Source organism: Eptesicus fuscus, chromosome 2 (assembly GCF_027574615.1).
Source record: "Eptesicus fuscus isolate TK198812 chromosome 2, DD_ASM_mEF_20220401, whole genome shotgun sequence".
NCBI lineage: Eukaryota > Metazoa > Chordata > Mammalia > Chiroptera > Vespertilionidae > Eptesicus > Eptesicus fuscus.
Genome location: NC_072474.1, coordinates 96,699,886 through 96,725,840, shown reverse-complemented (window position 1 = coordinate 96,725,840; position 25,955 = coordinate 96,699,886). Strand labels below are relative to the sequence as shown.

The following is a 25,955-nucleotide window of genomic DNA, read 5'->3' as shown; positions in this document are numbered from 1 at the left end:
GTAAACTAGAGTATAAACATGATCCAGAATTAAATAAACCATAATATGTTATAACATTCAGACAAAACTTATTTGAAATGAATAGTTGGAACCAAATGCTGAAAGAGCTAATGGGAAAGTGACTAACCATAGCTAGAGAGACAATAGAGGCAGAAGAAAGAAAACAAGTGTTTAAAAGAGGGATAGTACATAGAAACAGAACTCCAGTTAACATTTTAGTAACCATGAAAATGACAGCCAATCAACTTTGACTGGGGCCTAATTAATTTATTACACAAAATTGCTAAATGCATGTTATGATTTAGCCACTTTGCTAGTTATGGCTATCAGACAAAATATAGAATGCCTAGTTAAATTTGAGTTTCAGATAAACAATAAACTTGTTTTCAGTATATGTATGTGCACTTGCAGTAATTGGCACATAATTATATTAAGAACACATTTGTTTTTAAACACCTGAAAATGTTTAAAAAGTTGTCTTTTTTTATTTGCTAAATAGATTTGGAGACAGAGTGATGAAAAATACTTAATATCTGACAGGACAGAACTTAGAAACAGAGATGTAAGAAAATAGACATTTTTAAATCACCAAAACGATGTACTTAAAATATGATATGGCGGGATAAATCTTTAGGGAATTAATAGGCTTAATTCACTACTTTAAATTTTATTTAAACTTTCAAAACAATTTTTTTTTCTGACCATCTGCAATCACAGACTGCCTTCACCACTGGAAGAGGCAGTCCCAAATATAACCCATGCAACAAACTCACAAAAGTAGTTCTTTACTGAACATCATGGTGGCTTACAAGGAGAAGTATATCACCACTGCATATTGTAACAGCCTTCCTTAAAATCCACATCCAAAATTCTGAGTGTTTATGTTCATCTTAATATAAATAATGAGCTAAACTTGGTTTAATAAAATCACTTTCCTATAATTTACAAAAGTCCGGGACTCTTGCTAGGATGATGCTTTCTCAGAAAACCACATATATATTAAGTGTTTCAAATTGTACATTTTAATATATGTAATTTATTGGAATGTATCTAATATACTTTAAAAATTTGTAAAATTTTTGTAAATTCCAAAGGAATAAGTCTATAAAAGCCTCTCTATATAATAAATACTATTTATATTACAAATATATTTCTACTACTAATGATTTAGTTTTATATTGTAGGCTGTAAAAAAAAATGGTGAGTAATTTAAAAATCTCCTTTCATTGAGCTTTCAATATAGTAAGGTAACTATATAACTTTCAATAATAATTAGGACTAGTAATAATAAAATTAATGTATTCATGCAAGTTGCTATGGGAAGGCCTAGTAAAGACAACTAGTATTTGTAATGCGTTATATATCATTTCTCTAAAAAAGTGTATTTAATTCATGACCTGGAGATGAGAATGATGTAGTAGTTAGCTACATCATTAGTTCCAATGTCAGTTTTAGAAGGAATCCACATAGGGCAAGATATTTTTTATTCGTCAATGTTTTAGCATTATTACATTTTATTGGTGAATATTTTTAAGACTGCACTATGGAGAATAGATCAAAAGGGGATAAGAATATTGACATTGTTTCCAGTTGGCAAATCTTTTCAATATTATAGGTGAAAAGTGGTGGTGTCTTGAATTTATTAGCATAGGGTATAAAGAGAAAGAAAAAAGTAAATGACATAGAAACATGTAAGTGGTAGTAGGGTTTGTAAGACCAGTGATTGATGGACTGTGGGAAGTGGGGGAGAAAACAGAGTCATGGACTAAGGTTTCCAGTATTTCCTAAAGAGAGGAAATTATGAGACAGATGGATGGACAGGGGGAGAGAGGGAAAGTAATAGGTTTTAAAGTGAAAGAGAATCCAAATGTGGATGTGTTGAGTTTAGGATGCATTGAAACTACTGAACATATATTTGGTAGCTGACTATTAAGGATTAGAGTTCACATGGAACATGAAAAAGACAGAGATACATTGGAAAACTTCAGAGCTTATGTTTCAGGAAGTCAAGGAATACAATTCTTTTGTAAGAGAGTTGCTAAGAGAGACTTAAATAGATTTTGTTCTGTGGTACAAATAACACCTGTGTATAATCATATTTGTATATATCTCAACCAACTTGTGTGCAAATAGGTTGATATCTATTTACTTACAAAAAAAACAAAACAAAACAAAACCCAACAATTTTTACAATTAAACTTCACATTTTAAAACAAAAACTTTTGTTTCCAGTCCTTTATAGAATTTTATTTTCTCTCTTCACCAAAATAATATAATATCTTAATTTCATTTCAACTAGAGGGTCTGTAGACACAGGCTTACCTAGCCCACTTTACAGGCAAGACAAATACTGATTCTTGAAACGGTCCCACTATGGATCCTCTGGTCATCCAACTCATATTATCCTCTGCTTGGCATTATCTTCACTATGTTCTGTGGCCTCTTCAACAAAAAGGCCTTAACGTTTTTAAGACTGACAAAGGCTTATTGAGATAATATAAAAGGAAGAAATGAAATATGTGTAGCTAATGTATATAATATACAATGGGAATATATTATTTTTTAACACTTTAAAATGTTGAGAATGATTAAATGTTGATGAGAAAAGCCTGAGAGTGATTAATATAAATTTATCATATCACTAAGCCTAGCTTTGTGACTTTTTTCCAGCAGCTTTCAGAGGTCTGCATAAAGGCCTAGAAAAAGCAAAAACCTTAGTGAAAATTGTGTGTGTGTGTGTGTGTGTGTGTGTGCATGTGTATGTGTTTTTCTAGAAGTTGTGACAGAAACATAGGGAAAGGCAATTGAGAAAACTGTCAAAAGAATCATATGAAGGTACATCCATCAGACAGAGATCTTCATTACTAACATCAGAACTGAATCAGAAAGTTACCATATTTTTCCACGTATAAGACACTATTTTTTTCTAAAATCGTTAGAATGAAAATTGAGAGGCATCTTATACACGGAAATCAGCCAAGGAAGGAGCCATGAGGGTATGTAGCTGCCCATACCTTATCAAACAGGCTTCCTCCAATAATGAGCCTTATTGTTACTGACATCAGCTGATGCCGTAATTGGAGGTGGAGGTGGAGAGTGCACAGATGCAACAGGGACCAGAGCATTCTGAGCCCATAAAGATGTCAAAAAATAAAAAGGTAAATACCAGTAAGCGATTGTCTTACTCTGCAAAATTCAAACTGAACGTAATCAGCTATGCAAAAGAGCATGGAAATAGAGCTGCAGAGAGACAATTTGTACATCCTCCCACTGAGTGTATGATCAGACAGTGGAGAAAACAGGAAGAACAACTCCTTTAGATGCCAAAAAAGAAGATCTTAAGAGGAAAACCAGCAAAATGGGCAAACTTGGAGCAGAGGCTTAAGACTTAGATTATGGAGCAGCGCCAGAGTGGCTTATGTGTGTCAACCAAGCTTATTCAATGTCAGGCAAGAATGTTTGCAAGTGAAATGAACATTGTTGATTTTACAGAAAAGACAAAATGGTGCTTTAATTTCATGAGGAGAGAAGGGTTGGCCATGAGAACACGAACAAAGTTAGCTCAGAAAATGCCACCAGTTTATGAGGATGATCTCACATATACAGACAGTGACTCAGAAGACAGCAGTGATACAATAGAAGTTGAAGAAATTGATATGTCTGGAACTAATAGTGATGAAGAAGAGAGCAGTGATGCAACAGAGGCTGAATAAAGTGATAAGCTGCATAATATTACAGTACTGATATGTAAATATTACCTGTGGTAATTGCTAAATAAAAATGTGTTCTGGTTTATGTTTAAAATATTGATTTCTTAATTTGGGGTTGGAAAAATGGGGGGCGTCTTATACACAAAAAAATATGGTACTTCATATCTCATAGCCTTTCAATCCAACCAGGAAAGTACATAAAGCAATATGGGGATTGCATTAGGAAAGAAACTACTGCTGCTACCATTCTGCATTGAGTAGTTCATCAAATACATCATAGCTTTTGTGATAAATCAAGGCACTGGATAGCAAAATTCCTGATTCTGTTGTCCTCATAAAGCTGAACATATCCAAGGCTTCTGCAAGAAAAGATGAATTCTGTTGCACCTCTGCTTTCTCACTTTTGAAATACAGACCTGTGTATCTCTGCTCTTGTGACTAGAAAGGCAAGTTTTGACTTCTACACTGATAGATGTGAATCAAAGGAGAAATTTACAAGCCCAAGAAAGGAGTTCAGAAGATACTTTATGACCACCACATGAAAATTTTCTATTCTACATGTCTATTCTTATGTAATTCCTTGACTGTGCTCATATCTTCAATGATCAATAGAAAGTATTGCCTTCAGAGTGATGAATAGATACATTTCAGTGTTCCCAGGATTTGCCTCACTGGTCTTTGCTAACACCAATGTTTGAAAGACATACTTTGGGTCCCTTGTTAGTAGAAAGATGCACAGATGCCTCTATGTTGACTCAGTTGTTTAAATACACATTTTCAAACAAAGTGTTTGCAAGCACTGATGCCAAATTCCTCATGACATTCACAATAATATTGAATTTGACTCAACCAAACAAGTGCAATCATATCTGGAACAAAAGTTTCATCTAGGCTTTATCTTGCGAGAGTGTTTAATCCTTCTTTTTTTCTAGTTTTCTGTTTGGAAAAGAATTTGACAAAAGTATTGGCGATTGAAGTTGTACGGCCATTAAATTCAAAAGGCATGCTACTACTATTTAAGGCATATCCTAGCTTAATGTTAAATTGTCCTTAAAATAGTTCTGGCTTAAGCCTGCAAAAAGCTTTACAAGGTGCTCAGCCTCTGTAGAACATTTTTCTCAAAGGTTGAAGCTACATTACTACAACAATATCTTTAATATTATTTAAATAAAAAGTTTGACATCTCGGGGGATGTATGACAAGTAATTCCTGATCTTTGTTGTATAATTATACTTAAAAACAGAAGTAGAGTTTATTGAAAAAAGACAGACTCAGTTCAAAGTAATTGTTTGAGGTAAGCACACACACACAAACATACATTTAGAAAAAAATAATGAAATGCTAATGAAACTTAATTTTCCCCTATTTGTATATATTTTCAGCACAGCATTTAGAAAAGAATGTATCACATTTAGAAAAGAATGTATCACAGTCTGATATCTCTACAGTATCACAGTAATGTATCACATCTGCAGTATCACATCTAATGTATCACAGTCTGATATCTCTATTTTTCCTCTGTGTGTTCTGATTAATTCCCATCTTCATATTTGTATGTCCTACTGCCTAGTAATATATCTCTTATTTAGGAAGTGTAAAAGAAAGAGAAAACATTAAGAACAGAAGAGAAGCAAAAAGGAAAAAAAATATATATATATAGATAACATAGACACAGCAGGAATAGGAGGGTGGGGAGTAGGTGGAGGTGGGCAAAGGGAGTGAATGGGGAAGGAAAGAGACTTTGCTTGGGGCAATGGGTGCATGATGCAATGTGCAGATGATGTTTTATTGAGCTGTACACTTGAAACCTGTATGGTTTTGTGAACCAATGTTACCACAGTAAATTTAATTGAAAAATAAAATAATGCAAGCAATCTGGGAACAAAGACATGTAGTAATATTTTCTCCTGGCCATTATATATTCAGTTGTGTATGCTAGTCACGTCATTGCAAACACCAATATCACTGTTATTATGTTACTGGAATGAACACGTGTTGCTTCAAAGGAAATAAGTCTGTGACACATATTACCATATTGATGTATCCAAACTGAAACTGAGACTTGATATGTACACCCACTTTGATTTTGAGGGACAGGCTGTAATCATTGGCTGAATTTATAGACTAAAGAATGTGATTAGAGTGATGAGAAAGTAAAAAGTATATGAAAAAACATGGCATTTAGACTAGAGACAAGAAATGAAAAGTAGAATGTGATGATGTTTGTCCATGTGAAATGGAGGGATTAAAGTTGACAATACTTCTGCTCAAACAGTAGTTGTGCCACTTTCTGATTGTATGACCTTGAGCATGTTCCTTAATTTTTCTGAAGTTCTTATTCCACATAAAATGCGGGAATTAAAACAACAGATAGTTCTAAAGATTACATTAAAAAACAACCAAACAACAGCTAAATAACATTTGATGTACTAGTTGATAATTTTAAGGTATTTTGCTTTATATCCTAGACCAGGCGTCCTCAAACTACAGCCAGCGGGCCACATGCAGGTGTTTTTCCCGTTTTGTTTTTTTACTTCAAAATAAGATATGTGCAGTGTGCATAGGAATTTGTTCATAGTTTTTTTTTAAACTATAGTCCAGCCCTCCAACGGTCTGAAGGACAGTGAACTGGCCCCCTGTTTAAAAAGTTTGAGGACCTCTGTCCTAGACTCTATGTCATTCAATCAGTTAGACCTAATGATCTCTCTGACCTCAGAATGTGATGATACATGGGGTAAAAAATGTTTACACTTCAAACAGATATGCCATTAGGAAAATTGGGTCAAAAGTAATAGATTTCTCCCTTGTATTATTTAATTTAATAGATATTTATTTATTGCCTACTATGCTCCAGATTTTTTTTGTTAACTAAGATATATCAGTTATAAAGCAGTAATGACATCTGCCCTATTGAGCTTTTAATACAATTAGCAGTAAATATAGTAAAGTAGATTATATTTTAAACATTGAGAAAGAAGCAGGATAAAGGAGATTTAAAATGTAGTATTAAGTAGGGTAGGCAGGAATAGACCCTAGTTGGAAAGATAAGATTTGAACCAAAGTTGCAAGGAAGTAATGGAGTTAGCCAAGTGAACACCTGGGAATTGAGTGATCCATTCAGAGGAACTATCCAAACAAACTACACGGAAAGGGGAATATTTCTAGCATATTTTAGTTATAGAAAGGAAGCTGGTGTAGGTAGGGTTGAGTAAGTAATGAGTGAGAAGTAGATTAATTTGGAGGTAATGGGGAATTAACCTTTTAACCTTTTGCACTCAAATGTCGAGTGTGACGGTTATTGAATATATCAATAATTTGAAATATAAAAATATCCAAATAAATAAGTTTGTATGAAAAGAAACTCCAGTTTTTTATTCTACTGCCACGCTTTGTAAAATCTGGGGTATTTAAAAAATTAAATCCCGAGTAGAATAAAGGAATCGAGAAAAAAGCAAGCAAGTGCAAAGGGTTAAAGATAATGGAGGAATTTTAGAAGAAACTTGTAGACCATTTTAATGAATTTGGCATTGCATTTGTGGAATGTAGAGCCATTGCAAGGTGCTAGGCAGAAGAGTGATGTGATTCACTTACTTTGGCTGAAGAATCAAGAACAAACTGTGAGAGGCCAAGAATAGATGCAGAGGAATCTACTAGGGGCTATTTGTACAAATCCAAGAAGGAAATAATGGTGGTCAGAGTGATAGTTACATAGTAATGAGAAGTGGCAGTATTTTGGATGCATTTTGAATGTTGAGCAAATAAGATTTGTAATATATTTGACACAGGAAATAAAGAAAGAGAAAAATCAAGAGTGACTTCAAAATGTTTGTTCTAAACAAGTGGAAAAATAGAGTTGTCAACCAATTGAAGAAAGGTTATTGGTGGAGAAAGTTTAAGGAGAAAGAGCAGCAATTCTATCTTGGCCATGTTAAGATTAAAATACATATTAGGTATCCAAGTGTAAATGTCAACAATGGTGGAATATCAGAATATAGAACTGTTATAGGAAAAAGAAAAGTGGGATATATATATATATATATATATATATATATATATATATATATACTATTTAAAGCCATTTTGATTACAACACCAAAATCGTTACTCTGACATTAAATTGTTGGAGATAATCGGAATATGGTAAATTGTAAATTATAGTATGGTTCCAAGGTATGAGATCTAATGCTCAAATAAAAGGGCAGGTTTGAGAGAGAATTATGGATCATTAGGCACAAAGCATTTGTTGGCATTTTTTGAAGGTAGTTGTGTAGACATGTTGATAAGTGTCTATGGAATTTCTTCCAATTTTCCCAAAGAAAAGGCATTATCTGAGGATGAGTGTAAAAGAAAAAGTATAAAACGGTGATTCTTGATAGTGTGAGAATACCTGAATTAGCAGAGTATATCTAGAGAGCCAGGAAGCACTAAAAAACCATGAACACGTTGGCTGTGTGTTTTCCCTCCAGCCAGTGCAAGAACAAATATAGAATAGGAAGAGTTTAGGATTTAATTCTGGTTTTGTTTAGAAAAGTATGCAGTATAAATGGGGCAGAAAAGTCCTAGTGAGGGATTGAGCAAAAGAGGGATCATAAAAATGTGCTATGTAATTATATTAGGTAAAGAGCAGAAGATATCATCAAGGGGCAAGGTCACCTGTATCATATCCATATTTATTTTTTCTATCTCCATTTTTACCACTCTATCTATGTCAACTACATTAACCCATAGGAGTAAATAATATGAAGGGAAGGGAAGAAACTATGGGACCCTATTGTAGGTCCCTCACACATCCTGCTTTTTCCACAATGGTGGAGCCAATTAGTGGTGAGAAGCAGGGCAGAGTCAGGGCAGGAAATGAGAATATCCCATTTGGTTTGAGGCATCCAAGAGAAGAAACAGGAACAGATGATTTTCTGTCCTAGACATTCTTAAAAAATTAGTGTAGCTTTCAGAGGAAAGAAATCTATTAATACTTGTAGGCAGATAGGTCTTAGACACCTTACTAACTACTACCATACTTGTGGTAGTAGTGGAATAGCAAGATGAATTTCAGGGCATCTGAGAGAAACTTTATAATTGTTATGAAAAGCACTTAAATTGAAGCAACCTTAAGGAAAACAATTGAGAGCTGACACAGAACAGCAGGGTCTGATGAGTGAAATACATAAGCAAGGGCAGACTTTTCTATCTGGACAAAACTTCACCCATAGCTCTCATTTTCCATTTTTATGATCTATACTAATAAAAAAGAAACATGAAAATTAACCATCAATCTGATACACCCACAAGCCATGCCCACCAGCCAATCAGGAGCAAGTATACAAATTAACCCAACCATGATGGCAGCAGCCATGGCTCTGGTGCTGAGCAGGAGGCTTGGGTTGCCCCCGGTGATGGAGGAAGTCAAGCTTTCCGCCCTGGCCGGCCCTGGCCTCCGCTCAAGGCTACAAAGTTTCAATTATAGAAGATAAATAAATCCTAAATACTTGCTTCCAGCCGGGCCTGGCCTCCGCTCAAGGAGGCGCTGAAAAAAAAAAAAAGAAAAAGAAAAAAAGGAGGGGCTGGGACCTTGGGTCGCCAGGGGATGATCAGGCCAGGATGGGAAGGCAGGGGCTGTTGGGGGTAAGCAGACCAGCAGGGGGGCCAGTTGGGAGTGAGCAGGCCATCAATGGGGGTCAGTTGAAGTGATCAGGATAGCAGGGGGGGGCAGTTTGGAGTGAGCAGGCCAGCAGGTGGGCAGTTGGGGGTGAGCAGGCCAGTGGGGAAGGAAGGTGGGGGTGAGCAGGCCACCAGGGGGGGCAGTTGGGGGCGAGCAGGCCAGCAGGCAGAGTGGTTAGGGGCAATTAGGCAGGCAGGCAGGCAGGGGAGCGGCTGGAGCCAGCAGTCCCGGACATTGTGAGAGGGATGTCCGATTGCCAGTTTAGGCCCAATCCCTGTAAACCGGCAGTAGGACATCCTTCGAGGGGTCCCAGATTGGAGAGGGTGTAGGCGGGCTGAGGAACAAGCCCCCCCCCCCTCCAGTTCATGAATTTTGTGCACCGGGCCACTAGTATTACATAAGCTTTCAAGAACTAAGATGTAGTACAAGGGAAGATTAAGTTTCTGTCGATTAAAAACACTGGCACTTGGGATGAAGTTTACTTTTACTTATAGAAAAAGAGAAATAAAAATTCTTGCATATCTTAATTTATATAATGTAAAGTACAACACCAAGCAATGTCATGTACAGCTGCTTAATAATTCTCCTATGAAGGAGGGTAATGGCTTGGAAGAAAAAGTGGCAATGATAACTAAACCTCATACCAAAAAATGCTAAATAATTTAAACATATATTTTACCATTGACTCTCTCATCAATATTGTATGGTACTAAGGGCAACCATTAATTTCCTCACTTTACATAGTGAAAAGTAACATTATGATACAAGATCTTTCTTTCCATCTCACCTCCTACAACTAATTAGTGACAGGAAGTTAGAGAAAATGGAATTTTTACTCCCATTCCCTACTCTCCCCAAAAGAAATAAATAAGAGAAGATAAAGAAAAAAAAAAAAAAAAAGAAATTTCAAACAACCAAATCTACCCCAGAAAGACAAATATTTCTGATGAAACAAAATCTCCTGTAATACTTCAAGCAGAAATAGGTAGGCTTTCTGACTGGGATGTTGTAACAAAGATTTTCACATTGGTTGTTATATTAGTCAGGGTTCTCCAGAGAAACAGAACCAATAGGATGGATATATATATATATAGATAGGTAGGTAGATAGATAGATTGATGATAGATAGAAGATGATAAATAGGGAGGAGGGAAGGAAAAGAAAGGAAGGAAGGAGGGAAGGAAGGAAGGGAGGGAGGAAAGAAAAAAGAGAGGGAGGGAAGGAGGGAGGGAGGGAGGGAGGGAGGGAGGGAGGGAAGGAGGGAGGGAGGGAGGGAGGGAAGGAGGGAGGGAGGGAAGAAAGATTGATGATGATTATGATAGACTAGAGGCCCAGTGCATGATTAAATCATGCACATGTAGGGTCCCCTAGGCCTAACCTGCCATCCTGGTGCCGGAGCAGACAGGCACCCAGCTTCCCCGCTTTCGCTTTCAATCGCGGGGGAACTGGGTGCCTGTCCGCTGGTGCACCAGGCCTTTCAGAAGTCTCCGCCATGCCGGAGGCTTCTGAAAGGCCTGGTGCCGGAGCCGACAGGCACCCAGCTCCCCCGCTTTTGATGGTCCATGGCGGGACGTGGGCTCGCTGCCCCAGAGGCCCCTTCTGTGCCACAGCACAGCCATGGCTCAGCATCCTGCCGGCCCAATCAGCCACCCCGGCCACCCCGAGTCCCGCCCCCCCGCGCCTCCTGGCCAATCGTGGGCATAGCGAAGGTACGGTCAATTTGCATATTTGTCTATTATTAGGTAGGATAGATGGATAGATAGATAGATAGATAGATAGATAGATAGATGATAGATAGATAGATGATAGATAAAAGTAAATTGGAATAAGCATTACTAACACAGTCACTTAAAAATAGAGTCAGAAGGGAAGTGGGGCCTAAGCACCCTATACTTACCTTGAGATTCAGTCCTCACTGGTGCTATTAAGTTGCCAAACTCAGCTCAAAACATACTGGAGCCATAAACATCCTGAAACAACTGATACATGGACACATATGGACTTGACTTCATTCCTTCTGGTTTCCATCCCCCTGTTTGCATATTGGAACTAACCAATCCCTGTCAACCTAGCTATCAAGTCTTCATTTGCATGAAATAAATACATTTTGTGGTTAATGCTTTTATAAACTCTGCCTTTCCTTGTCCCCTCTGGAGCACAGTTGTGGTTGTCACCTGAATCAGCATCTCTTGGATTGCAGTCTTTTTGGTCAAATAATTGTTTTTTATTGTTTATTACAGCCTCATAATTGTGTGGCTGGCAGGCTGGAGATTCAGGTTGAGTCAAAAAGATAGGAACCCAGATAAAAACTTGATTTTGCAGTCTGAAGGCAGAATATCTTCTTCAGGAAACATCAGTCTTTTACTCTAAGGGCTTTATCTGATTGGATGAGGCCCATCCACATTGTGAATGATAATCTGCATTACTCAAGTCTACTGACTTCAATGTTAATCACAGATTTAAATAAAATCTTTCACAGCAACGTCTAGATTATGTTTGATTAAACTACTGGGCATTATTGTCTAGCCAAACTGACACGTAAAATTAATTGTTGCAGTTGGCATTTAAAATCATTTCTGATTTATTATTTAACATCTTACTTATTGTAGAAAATAGTACATGGGGTGGTGATTATAAAGACTAATTATTGCTCCTCTAAACTGTAGACTTACAAAATGCCAACACCTTTATTGAATGTACTGAAGTACAAAATTAACTCAAAAATCAGAAGTCAGGAAGTCAGAAATTAATGAGTCATATTTAAGTCTCCCTTCTAATTCAAATGTCTCATCTAATCAATGACTTGTCATAGCTTTCTTCTTTATGGCGATTAAATCATCCCTATTCTCTCAAACCCCACTGACCTCTAAGTAACTTGGGAACTACTATTATTTTCAAGGATAATTGGGAACACATTTGACTTCCTCTATCTGCCTTCCATCTAATGCAATGTTCCTATTAATATTTTCTCAACACTAAGGCATGAATGTTATAAAATGAAATCTCATCACTCTAAGGAAAAGGTGCTGAATCCCAGTACTTATTATTAACACTCTGGACCTATATTTTGCCACATTTCCATTAATACTCAATATTTCCCCCAATATAGAATTTTTGACCAGTCATTATATGACATGCCTTCTCTTAACTCTAAGCTCTTGTGCAGGGCATTTCTACTGTCTGGACTATCAACAACTTCCCTCAGGCCCACTTTGTCTTTGTCTGGAAAACTCTGGCAGGCTAAGCCCAAGAAGTTGCTGAAAATTAAGGTGTGTTGCAATTTAGGAGTTGATAAGGTTTCTGCGACTGTCCTCTGTGGTCTGATTTATTATTTATTTAGTAACAGAAAAGCAGCATTTGATTTGCCAAAAGATCAGCTGAGTTCAGGAGGAAAATATCCACTAATATCAAGATATTAACCAGAAGTAAATGTCTTTGATGAGGTTCCATTGAAGACATTTCCTCCTCTGTTTTCAAACAGATGTATCCTCTTATGAAAAAAAAAAAAAAAAAAAAAAGCTGAAACCCAATTCTCAATTAGGAAATTATTGCTTGAATACTCTAAGTTATTTTAACTTATTTTATGTCATTATACGTGAAAATTATGAGGGGAAACATTGAAAATAAAGTGTTCCTTCTGGATGGGGAAACATGATTTCAATGATAATGCTTTTGGTGCATTTGAATTTAATGAAAACATATTCATTAATTCTGATTGCTATTACTTAAATTGTCTAACATCATTTTCCTGTAGCAGAATCAAATGGGTAATTTCAAACTAAAAATGGCATACAACACTGATCTGAGGCTAGAAATATTGCTCAATCAATTTCTTCCTATGCTTTCAAAATTTAGTGAGCTCTACCATCTTAATACGATTCTTTCTAAATCAGATAAGAAGAATGGATTTTTCTTCTAATGTGTGAAACAAATGAGGGAATAAAGATTTTGTCATAGATTTTTCTGTACTGATACAAATTTATGAATTAATGAACAACATTTCCAAATCAGTCTAAGCATTTGCAGTTTCAGCAAGTTGTTCTGTAGTTGGAATAAAATTAAAAATGTTTTGTCATCATATTTTATTATTTGGTAAGATATATTTGAGAGATTTATCTATGAATACTCATTATCTAAATATGTGGGCCAGTAAATGGTCTATTTCCTCTTAGATGCATCCCTAACACTTCCTATTCTGGCTTTGCTTAGTATTGTAGGAATAAAATTGTCCAAGTGCCTTTGCCTTCTGGCCAATGGTAGAAATCATAAGAAGATTATGGGTTAAGTTCACAAAAGAAGACTGTTTCTATGCTCACTGTCTGCTTCCAGTGGACTCACTGGCATCAGCTGCTATTTCCCATTACTCTCTCTCCTACAAAGTAGCCCTTCCCTCTGTGCCTCACTTCCTGATGAAGTGTAGGCCTTGCTATAGACCACCAGCTTCAGAGCTCTCATAACATCACTCTTTCATGTGTCCCTCTAGTTTTAGGACTGGTAGGGCTTCCTCTTGTTTCTAATCTCTTTCTACTTTCTCAGACATTGTGTTCCGTTGGTCTTCAAACACCCATGTAACCAATTCCCCATATTAAATTTTCTCTGATTGGAACATTTAAGTTGTTTTGTTTCCCTATATACAAATAGGTTGTTGATTCTTTTCCAGACATAAAGAAATAAAGACTAGAGAAACTCTAAGGTGATTTTTTTTTTTCTTATGAGAGTGAATCTCTTGGATAAAGCCATACTTCAAACGCAACCCTGTAAGAAAATAAACAAGTCCCATATTCTTGGGAATTAAAACTCAAAGAAATCTCATTGTGATGCCTCTGAATAACATGAATATGTTTTTCCTCTAAATGTTTGAAGTTCATGCCATCAACTAATAAATTTCTAGTGCCTTCTATGCACTTCATAAGACCATTCTATGTACTCAGAATCCAAAGATATATAATACACAATCTCTTTTTCTCAAAGATGTAATGGGCTGGAAAGACACATGAACAGAAAACTGGAAACAGAATAATGAAAAAGTGGTGATATGTATATGGCAATATAGGAACTTATAAGACAAGAATAAAACTCAGCCAGTAAAAGCCTTGTGGAAGGCCTCATAAAAAAAGTTAAGTATAATTTCAAATAAAATTCTGCAATCATTATCTATAACTTAAATCTCTATTTGTTAATTCCCTGGAATACATTCCTTATACATTGCATATATTTCCGTGAACACGATAATGATTCATATGTCTGTTTGCCTTAGTTACAATAGACAGAACCCAGACCCTCCTTAGCACACTATCCTGTATAGCCAATTATCTGATACAAATTCTCACACTTTCCTCTTTCAAAATCCCTTATTTATCAACAAAGTTTTCCATATATTCAATTTTTATATGTTCCTGCTATCTTTTCTTCTTATTGTAACTTCACTGCTAGCAGTCGTCTAATGACTGATTTCCTTGAAGCCATTTGATGTGAACACTGTATTTGCTTTTCCCTCGCACTTCTATATTTAAGAGCCCTGGGTTTGGGCTGATTCTTTTCTGTGTCTCATTGTTTCTAAATAATTTCTTCTCTTGTCTCAATGACAATTTTCTACTAATTCTCCCTACAATTCCATTTAGTTTTTTTCTTTTTAATGGTATCCTTTATGTCTAGCTTTCTAACACCAATGATCAGTTATCTTCACAAAATTTTAAGCATATATATGAGAAAAGTAATAGCTAACTTTCTAATTTTTTTTGCCTTGTTTTATCCTACACTTCATGTGTTTTGTTTTGTTTTGTTTTTCTACTTCAGTGACAGCTCCTTTTCCTTCTTTTCTGTTAGCATCTCCCTGTCTCCTGACTTGGATGCACAGTGGGTTTCCTTTCATTACTGTATCTGCATGTTCTCCAGCAAGTATACAAGAAGGCACTTGGATTTAAAAACAACTGTATTCTTTAATTCTATTTGGAATTGTCAACACTGGTTGAATTTTCTACAAAATTCCAGATATACATAATCAAATGCCCACTTGATATCTTCTCTTAGATGTGCAGCTTGCATCTCAAACTTAACATGAGCCCCAGAGGCTTATTGATTATTTCACAAAATTTGCATCTCTGCCAGTTTGAGAATGCTCTCTCCCTTAGAAAACTCTACTATTGGCCTACAATTTCTCAAGCCATTAATATATGTTTAGTCTTGGATAATTATTTCTCCTACCCTCCTATCAATCTTTTAGCAATTAATTTTGTCTCTAACTCTAAACATATCTGGAATTCATCTAATAAAATCTAATACCTCTTCTACCATTGTCAAGCAAGTCACAATCATGTACAAGTCACAGTCACATACATTAGATGAATGTGTGTGTATATATGTATATTTATATATATGTGTGTGTGTATATATACATACACACACACACACACACACACACACACACACACACACACACATATATATATTTATATACTCCATGCTTCTGGTTTTCATTCTCTACAATTCATTCTTTGAAATAAGCTAGAATGATCTTTTATAAATAACTATAGTCACAGAATGTAATAATTGAACCACACATGTGACTGAATAAACAAAAAGCAAGCCCTAATATATGCTGCCTATAGGAGACTCACTTCAGGTTCAAGGGCACAAAAAGGACAAAATTAAGTTGAATTTTACAATTCTATGTGTCAATTATGTTTCAGTAAAGCTGGAAAATAGCCTCAGCAGGGCTGACACATCTATCCCCTAGATCAGTGGTCGGCAAACTCATTAGTCAACAGAGCCAAATATCAATAGTACAACGATTGAAATTTCTTTTGAGAGCCAAATTTTTTAAACTTAAACTTTTTCTAATGCCACTTCTTCAAAATAGACTTGCCCAGGCCGTGGAATTTTGTGGAAGAGCCATACTCCAGGGGCCAAAGAGCCGCATGTGGCTTGTGAGCCGCAGTTTGCCGACCACTGCCCTAGACAAAGGAAATACCAGCTGCACTAGGATTTGCCCTCATCCTCACAGAGCCTACCCCAAGATTACTATCCCTCCCTCTTTACCTCCAACAGGGAACACGTGGTCAATATCTGAATGGCAAAGGTACAGAATCAGCCCCATGAACTTTGAAGGAATATCACAGCTCCAGAACTTCCTGTTGTGTTTGGCTGAGGCCTCAGCTGTATCTTAATGCATAGCCTCTGCCAATGTTTCTTTTCTTTCTTACAAGTGTATCTCTTGTGCTCTCCTCAGCAAAACATCTGTGTGACAATATTTATTTCAGAGTCTGTTTCTAGGGAACCCAATCAAATAGACACAGCTTCAGCAATACTGCCCACTAGACCCCATATGACCCAAAGAACACACAGGCTAGGGAGTTTTAAGTCTCTGTATCAACTAGCAAAGGATCCTGAGCCAATGTTTCCCAACTCCCAAACTATAAACAGAAGGCCACCCAAGTGGACTCATTCCTTCCCTCCCCGCAAACAGTGCTATAGCTGTGGGGCCCCAAAAGAGTTATCCCATGATAATAAGTACCCAACCTGGTAAGTGTTCTTCATCACCCAGAGGAAGAGGGGAAATCCTACAACAAATAGCCTTGTGTCTTCATAAGCCAGATACACCCCTCCGACTGCCAGACACAGGGCTGCGGGGGAACACAAGTAGCGGGTGACCCTACCACAATGCGTGCCTAATAGAGAAATGTTCTTGGTCCTCCACAGGCAGATGGCAAATTGACTGCTATCACTGGGGGGATGGAGAGGAGATGAACAAACTATACCTGGGACCTTTATTTATTTATTTTTTTTTTGCAAAAACTACATGTGAATCTATGATTAAATTTTAAAAAAATATATTTTATTGATTTTTTACAGAGAGGAAGGGAGAGGGATAGAGAGTTAGAAACATCAGTGAGAGAGAAACATCGATCAGCTGCCCTCCTGCACACCTCCTACTGGGGATGTGCCCACAACTAAGGTACATGCCCTGACCGGGATCAAACCTGGGACCTCTCAGTCTGCAGGGCGATGCTCTATCCACTGAGCCAAACCAGTTAGGGCAAAATCAATATACATTTTAATAAAACTTCAGTGATAAAGAAAAAAAACACACATTAGCAGTGGAGACCTATATATTTGATAAGCCTATAGCCAGACTTTTATGAAAAAAAAAAAAAGATTAGATATACTAATTACCAAGATTAATAATTAGAAGTGATGTAAGCACAGTTTCTAAAAATGTTAAAAGATTATTAAGGGAGCCGAAACCGGTTTGGCTCAGTGGATAGAGCGTCGGCCTGCAGACTGAAGGGTCCCGGGTTCGATTCCGGTCAAGGGCATGTACCTTGGTTGCGGGCACAGCCCCAGTGGGGGGTGTGCAGGAGGCAGCTGATCGATGTTTCTCTCTCATCGATGTTTCTAACTCTATTCCTCTCTCTTCCTCTCTGAGAAAAATCAATAAAATATATTTTAAAAAATGATTATTAAGGGAATCTGAAGGCAATAACAGTGGTTATGTATAGTCACAGAGAAAGAATCCATAATAGCTAGTCATATGTTGAAGTTGGTATAGCTGACAGGAGAAATGCCTGACAACAGATATATATTAAGGACAATAAAGGTCTTATCCTTGTGTTGAAAATAATAATTGTCATACCTGAACTCAAAGTTTAGTTAGGAAGACTAATATGTAAACCTGGGGTGTCAAAATGTAACTTTCCTCCCCCCTTTATTTTTTCCCATTTAAGACGAGGAATACATTATCCAAACCCATCAGAGAAATGGACAGCTTTTGTCTGAACATGGTTTAAAGCAGGCCCATAATTGTATATGAGAGTATACACTGCTGCATACAAGCTAACTGATAAGACTACAACATTTCCATATTTAAAACAGAATAAGCTTCCTTGTAAAAGCAGTACCTTAGTGATCTTTTAACTTTAGTGTTCCCCTCCTTCTTTCTCACTCTTTCCTTCAACAGAATCCACACCACCCTCCTCATAAGCCTCCCCAAGGGCAGCCATGTCCTCATGGGCCTCAGAGAGCTCTCCTTCCTCCGTGCCTCACCCAGTGAACAAAAGGACGGTTGGCATTCATCAGGACAAACTTGTGGTCCAGGTAAGCCCAGGCCTTAACAACAGCTGTGGTGTTGGTCGGCATGCACACAGCTTGCTGTATTTTGGCCAGGTCTCCACCAGGTACCACAATGGGAGAATGACAATTAATGCCAACTTTGAAGCCAGTGGGGCACCAGTCCACAAACTGCATGGTACACTTGGTCTTAACGGTGGCAATGGCAGCAATGCCATCTTTGGGAAGCACACCATCATGGTCTAACATGCAGCAAGTCATATATTTACCATGGCAAGGGTCACAGTTCACCATTTGGTTGGCTGACTCAAAGCATGTATTGCTGATCCCTGGTACAGAGAGTTGTTCCTGGTACGCTTTCTCTGCAGAGATGACAGGGGCATCTGTGGCCAGAGAGAAGTGGATTTAGGGATAGGGCACCAGGCTGATTTGGAATTCGGTCAGATCAACATTCAGGGCTCCATGAAATCTGAGGAAAGCAGTGATGGAGGACACAATTTGACTTATCAACCTATTCAGGTTGGTGTAAGTTGGGAGCTCAATATTGAGTTTCTACAACAGATGTCACAGATGGCCTCACTGTCAACCATGAAGGCACAATCAGAGTGCTCCAGGTGTGAGTGGTGAGGATGGAGTTGTGGAAAGCTGCAGGGCTGGGTAGATGGAGAACTTCAGCTTGGACTTCTTGCCATAATCGACAGAGACATCCCATCAGCAGCGAGGTGAACCCAGAACCAGTTTCCCCACCAAAGCTATGGAAAAACCAAAAGCCCTGAAGACCTGTGTCCTGGCTGGCCAGTTTCTGAATTAAGTCCAAGACCAGGTCAATGATCTCCTCGCCAATGGTGTAGTGCCCATGGGCATAGTTACTGGAAGGATCTTCCTTGCCTGTGATGAGCTGCTCAGGGTGGAATAGCTGGGGGTAGGTGCCAGGGCAAACTTATCAATGACTGTGGGTTCCAGATACTGCCTTGTTCACATGCTTGCCAGGTCCTGCCTCACTGAAGAAGGTGTTGGAAGAGTCATCGTCCTCTCCCCCCTCTCCCCCGTCATGGTCTTGTCACTTGGCATCTTGGCATCTGGCATTAGAGCTTCCCAGCAGGATGGGGATGCACTCATGCATGGTTGCTGCTTTGTGGCGGCTGAACAGATAGCAGGGAGGAGCAGGAGAGGTTGTTTCTTCTGACAGTGAAACACTTAGTACCTCCTCCCATCTTCTAAATCCTTCACATGGGGCTAATCATCAAGTTAGCATGAAACAGATTAATAGGAGAAAATATCCAAAATTTATGGTGGATGTACATACAGGGGTGCCATGAGAATATAAGGAGGCATTGGGCAGTTGAGGCTTTCAGGCCATTCTGTACTAACAAGAGGAGCAGAGGTCTGGGATGTCAAAGGGAAAGCAGGTAATTTATAGGAAAATGAGAAAGAGCAAACATGTGGCAAACAAAGTCTTTCTCTGCCACCCAGAAACAATAGAGCACAGGGAAGTCTAGTAAGCAGGCTTTGCTGGATTTCTCCTTGTCTGCCACATTTAGTGTATATTATGATGGTAAGATGATGCTCCCTTCCTCTAAACAGATTTTTTTAATCTAAATTCTTTAGACAGATAATGAGGGGAGGGTCAAAGTTTCTTTCTGAGTCTTTAATACACCAAAAGGCATATTTTGGGATGGCAAAACTTTGGTTCCCCTCACAAACATATATGCACCCCTAATATTTACATGAAAGCCAGCAATAAAATGCTATCTTAAGTCATCAGAAAAATACCTTATGAAAAATAGTGAGAATTATCAATAACTATTCTTACATGAAACTCAACAATGCATTTTATTTAGGCTTTTTTCTTCATATTCTAGAATATATAGCATTTCAGATATGATTGATACCAACTGACATTTCAGAATCTTTGAAGTGTGTTAAGTTGTAGGATAGTCAATTTGAACTCTCGGGAAAAAAACAAAACAAAGACAACACCCGACTGAGTACTGTGTAAAGTGATGATGGAATGGATGAGAGGAGGAGATCAAGAAGTGGACTGTTACAGTAATGTTCCAAAACATTATGGGTGCTTATGTGGCAAAATTATAGCCAGCTATAAAGGATGGGCTTACTTATACGTCAAAGGTGAATTCTAAGAAATGTAGTGATGGATTAGATAAGGGAGCTAGAGTTAGAAAAAAGTAGAAAAGTTGATGCTTATTTTTCTTGTTTATGGGACTGGATGTATGATGGTACTATGCTCTCAAAAAGAGATGAGGAATATTTTCAGTTATCTAAAAGTGATATTATCAAGACAAACTTCAAAAGAGAAGTGCCAGATAAATAGCTTTATTTTATTTTAATAGATAATTGTTTCTGAGCCTAAATAAAATGAACCTTTGTTAAAATGTCAGTGGTCATTGATTTTTGACAATTATAATAATTGATACCATTGGAAAAATAATAAAATATTCTTGACAAATTTGGCCTAGAAAAAATGGCACATAGTTATAGCTCACAAGGAAACCTAGAATGGCAGAGGGGTATAATTGGTAAATAATCTATAATAATAAAAGCATAATATGCTAATTAGACTGAACAGCTGCACGACCTTCTGGATGTCCTTCCGGATGACCTTCCAGATGAAGCCGTGGCTGCGAGGGCCGAGGCCCTTGCACGAATTTCGTTCATCGGGCCTCTAGTTAGATAATAATAATATTAGTTGTTTTTGTTTGTTTTTTGTTTGTTTTTTCTGAATGTGCAATTAAAGCCATTGTTCCAGTAAAAAAAAAAAATAGGGCAAAGTGAAAAAGTTTAACTGCATAAAAATTTGATTGAGGATTAAATTTGTTTAAGAGTGTGCTTCGAGAATTATTTCTGGAAGAAAATTCATTCATGTGGATATAATTCTTATTAACACATTGTTTTCATAAACATATACTAGTAGTCTAAACATTTATTAGAAAAAATCAGATTTAAAAAGGTAGTATTCTTCATTCACCACACATATTTTGACTGCCTTCTATGCATTAAGGATTAAACATATACTGGACCTTCAAAAATCATCACCTCATTATCTGTCCTAATTCAGTTGGCTGTCAATTAAGGTAACAAGGAAATATATAGGTAGAATAGTGTATTATAAGTGCCATGATGATAGTTTGGAAGGCTCCAAGGGACGTATTAGAGAACAGGATAACTCCATGATATGGTAATTCTTTTTAGAATCTCATTGTCCCTCACTTAGAGCAGTGGTCGGCAAACTCATTAGTCAACAGAGCCAAATATCAACAGTACAACGATTGAAATTTCTTTTGAGAGCCAAATTTTTTAAACTTAAACTATATAGGTAGGTACATTGTTATTAACTTAATTAGGGTACTCCTAAGCTGGCCTTTGCTAAAAACTCAAGGGGCCAAATTGTCGCATGTGGCTCACGAGCCGCAGTTTGCTGACCACTGACCTAGAGTACTCTGAGGATGCTCTTAAGGTAGTCTTTCTGGTTGCTACATAAGTCCATGCTTCTAGAGTACTAGATACATTCAAATCTACCAAAACCTGCATGCTGCAGTATAATTGCTGTTTTGCTCCATCAGCTTTAAGTGCTACTTCACAACAACTTCCATCCCTGTGTGCTCAGCTCTATCTCATACATGTAAGTAAGTACATATCACCAAAGTTCTAGTTTGCATCTTCCAATTTGTCTAGCTGAGTATAAGTGCATGATAAGTTCCCAATAACCCTGAATAAATTAGATAAGCGTGTTTACTCATCCCACTGAATTCACTGAAATGCAGAAAACAGTACTTGCTTCATTTTCTCTCAGCTAATAAAAACATCTAGTGTCGTTTGCAATTCCAAAGCTCTTGTCCATGCAAGCAATAATAATAGGAAGATTCTATCTTCTCTGGATGCCATGAGAATAAGAGAATTTTGTTACGAGCTCTCCCTTGCAGGCTTCTTCGTGGCTAGAAATCCCAGCCCGCAGAAGAGCCAGAAGAACAATAGGCAAATTATGAGTCATTGAGCCTCTAGCAGTTGGTATAAGACAGAATAAACAATAAAGAAAACACTGACATTTTTCTCACACTATAACTAGCTATGCAAACATGGACTTCATCTCTAAAATGATACTTCAGGTGTCCGGCCAGCATGGCTCAATGGTTGTGCATTGACCTATGAACCAGGAGGTCACGGTTCACTTCCCAGTCAGGGCACATGCCTGGGTTGTGGGCACAATCCCCAGTGTGGGGCATGCAGGAGGCAGCCAATCAATGATTATCTCTCTCATCATTGATGTTTCTCTCTCTTTCTCTCTCTCTCTCTATCTCTCTCTCTCTCTCTCTCTCTCTCTCTCTGTCTCTCTCTCTCTCTCCTCCTTTCCTCTTTGGAATCAATAAAAATACATTAAAAATAAATAAATAAAATGATACCTCAGGTAATTTCTGGGGTTAAGAGATTCTGCTTCTAAAATATCAAAGAAGATTTAGGAAAATGCATATAAGCATTCCTCTAATATTTAGGGGAACTATACAAAGACATTCTATTCCCCCTTCATATCTTTGCCTTGCCATAACAATTGCTCTGCCTCAGGAGTGCTGCTAAATATAGTCGGCCATGGCATTAGCCATGAGTAAGTAGGATGCAGTTTGACTTTGGCTTGTCACTGCAGCTTTATCTTCTTTCTCTTCTTATTGTCCCAAGTTTCTATGTGTGTGTTTTTAATCAACAGGTTTGTGTTTGTCCCACCTCTATTTTTCAAAGCATGTAATGCTAGTGATCTAAATCTAAAAGAAGAAATACATTTCTGCTACTGGTGTTATGAGTCTAATATTTTTACTTCAATGCAAGAGAGCTCATATGCTACTTTATTACGATGAAACTATAACAAGAAAAAAAGTTTAAAATCAAAGCACTCTACCCTACTTTCTTTTGTATTGTCAGCAGTTAGTTTTAAAGCATCCAAGCACACTTATCCTAAACCAAGCCTTCAGAAATGCTGGCGTCAATTTTCTATCATCTTCTGACCGAAGAGCTTCAATAAGAATGATTCTACCAGTTTCATTATACAGACAAACTGCTTAAGTATGGAGAGATAAGTATTTTGACCTGGGTTGCACAAGAATCTAAGAGAAAGGATAAGAAAAAAACTCATGGGCCTTGCATTGTTAGTTTATTTTTTTAGCTATAAAACATGTGTATTTCCCCAAATTGCTGATAATTCTTCCAATATCAAAGCAGCTAAAGACTAGGGGTACTAGTGCTGTTATTAGGAGAAGTGGGCTACTAGTGCTGTTATCAGGGGAAGTGGGCTTCTTGTGATATCCTGAGGAAAGGAATTTTCTGAGACTTGCACAGGAGGATGAGAGATTTTAGGAAGCTTTATTTCTGTGGAACTACACCCCTGAGTTTCCAAGGCCCCATTTCCTTTTGTCCCATAAAGGAAGAAATATAGCTGTGACTTCAGTAGGGCTAGAATCAAAGCCAGTGTCCAGATTTTCATTCCATGTCTGCACAGTTCAATACAGCTTCAGATTAGCTTAGTTTGTGTTCCCTGTTGTAGTGCATCAGTCCATTGCATATGGGGTCCACATGGCCATATGGCCATGGAGGGAACATGGGGGAATGCAAGAAAGCACGATCAAAACTAAAGGAACCAGAGAAGAGAGAGAGAGAGAGAGAGAGAGAGAGAGAGAGAGAGAGAGAGAGAGAGAGAGAGAGAGAGAGAGAGAGAACTCCTTTGTATAGGGGATTAGGCATTCCCAAATTTAAAGAAATTTAGAATATAGCAAGCACATCTTTCTACAGGTGGAAAAACTGTGGTCCATGAAAGTCAATGACTGCTGTATTTCCTGAACTTCATTAACTTTATACAGACCTATTGGAATCAGGTGCATATCTATGAAACAGGAAGAAAGTATTAACGCTGTCTAGCTTTAATGCTAAGCCTTAATGAAAGGAGTTTTTTGGGTAAAATAGGAATTTTTTGGGTGAAATAGGAAGGTTTAGGAAGTTTTAAAAATTAAGGGGTCCATGGAAAAACAAACAAACACAGGGCTACAGAGTTGCAAAAGGGTACATTTCCATAAGACAAGGGAGCTGGGAGCAGCAGAAATTGCATTTCCATAAGGCAAGGGAGCAGGGAGTCGCAAAAGGTACACATTTACAGAATAAAAGGAAGGAGGAAGAAAGCCCAGAGGGAATAGGAGAACAATGAGGGAGGAGAGACTCATGTGTCTCATATAAGGTGAGACTTTGAGCTCAGAAGTTCCTATAGTATCCAAATCAGAAGGGGATGTTGACCAATCAGAGGGGATATCAAGGCACAAAGATCTGCAATCTTTATAAGCCTTAGGGAAAAGGGACTCAGTGGGACTCTTCCCCCTCCCCACGTGGGAGTCTGTGCATATTTCTCAATAAATTTCCACCTTCGCTATACCATCTTCCATCCGTGGTTTCATTCTTCGACTCCGACTAACAAAGAGCCTGGGACAAGCCATCCTGCCAGGGGAACACTGTGTATTCCGGTCCCAAATTCCTGTAGTATTAATACTTTTTTGAAATAGCTATGGGTCTTGGAGAGTAGACCTATTTTTCTTCTGTAGAGAGAACTTATTTCCTTTATATCACTGCATATTCCCTTAGGAGAGAGATTGTCTCTTATTTCCCTTTTCAGTGCTAGAATGTGTGAGTGAATGAATGAATGAGGTTTATGTAAATGAGGCAGAATGACCTTAAATAATAAAGCCTTAATAAATATCAGGTTTTCGAAAATTGTGTTTTTCAACATGAAATGCCACTTACTGTCCTGCATCTAACCATAGCAAGAAAATTTAATCCTTAGAAAACTCTTAGTAACACCAAATTATTTTCTCATCATGAAAGCTTTTATATAATTAAGACCAGAATTCATATGAAACTAACTTTGCTTTTAAACCCAGACCATATTTGAGAATTTTTTCATATACCTAGTTGCATGCAACTTAATGTTATTTATTGTATTGCATACAATTAGGGATAAATTGATGATGTATTAAACTTAAAACTTTTTGAAGTTTATTGGACGAAACTGTATGGACTTCAGATAAAAGAACCTAGCAAGCTATACATACTCTAACACAGAGACATAAACAGAAACACACTCCATCACTACAAAATATTTAATTCACAAGTTTGTATTAGAATATTAACTAATTATTGAACAACTTCTTGTTCTACTGTCCTGCTTAATGTTTGAATGACATTCTATTTAACATCATGTAGCATAACTATGCAAATAAAATACATCATCATTTACTTGTTCAGAATTGTCCTTTCCTATTAATTAGAAGTTAACCATTTTCTTTTAATCCCAGAAGTTAGAAGCAATGCCTTGAACCAAGCATACACTCCTAAGAGGAAAAAGGAGTAAAGAATATTTTAACAGTGATTGAATCAGGCAGCTTTTACAAAATCACGGGAAATGTGAATTCTAAAGAGGAAGATAATTGTACAAGCATATTGCATAGAATACATAAGTGGAGCCCTGGAGGTCA

The 25,955-nt window shown here is 37.4% G+C and overlaps 1 pseudogene; it reads right to left on the bottom strand.

The window, feature by feature from the left end:
- Positions 1-18,284: 18,284 nt before the first annotated feature.
- On the bottom strand, positions 18,285-19,554 carry LOC103284893 (tubulin alpha-1 chain-like; annotated as a pseudogene).
- Positions 19,555-25,955: the final 6,401 nt, after the last annotated feature.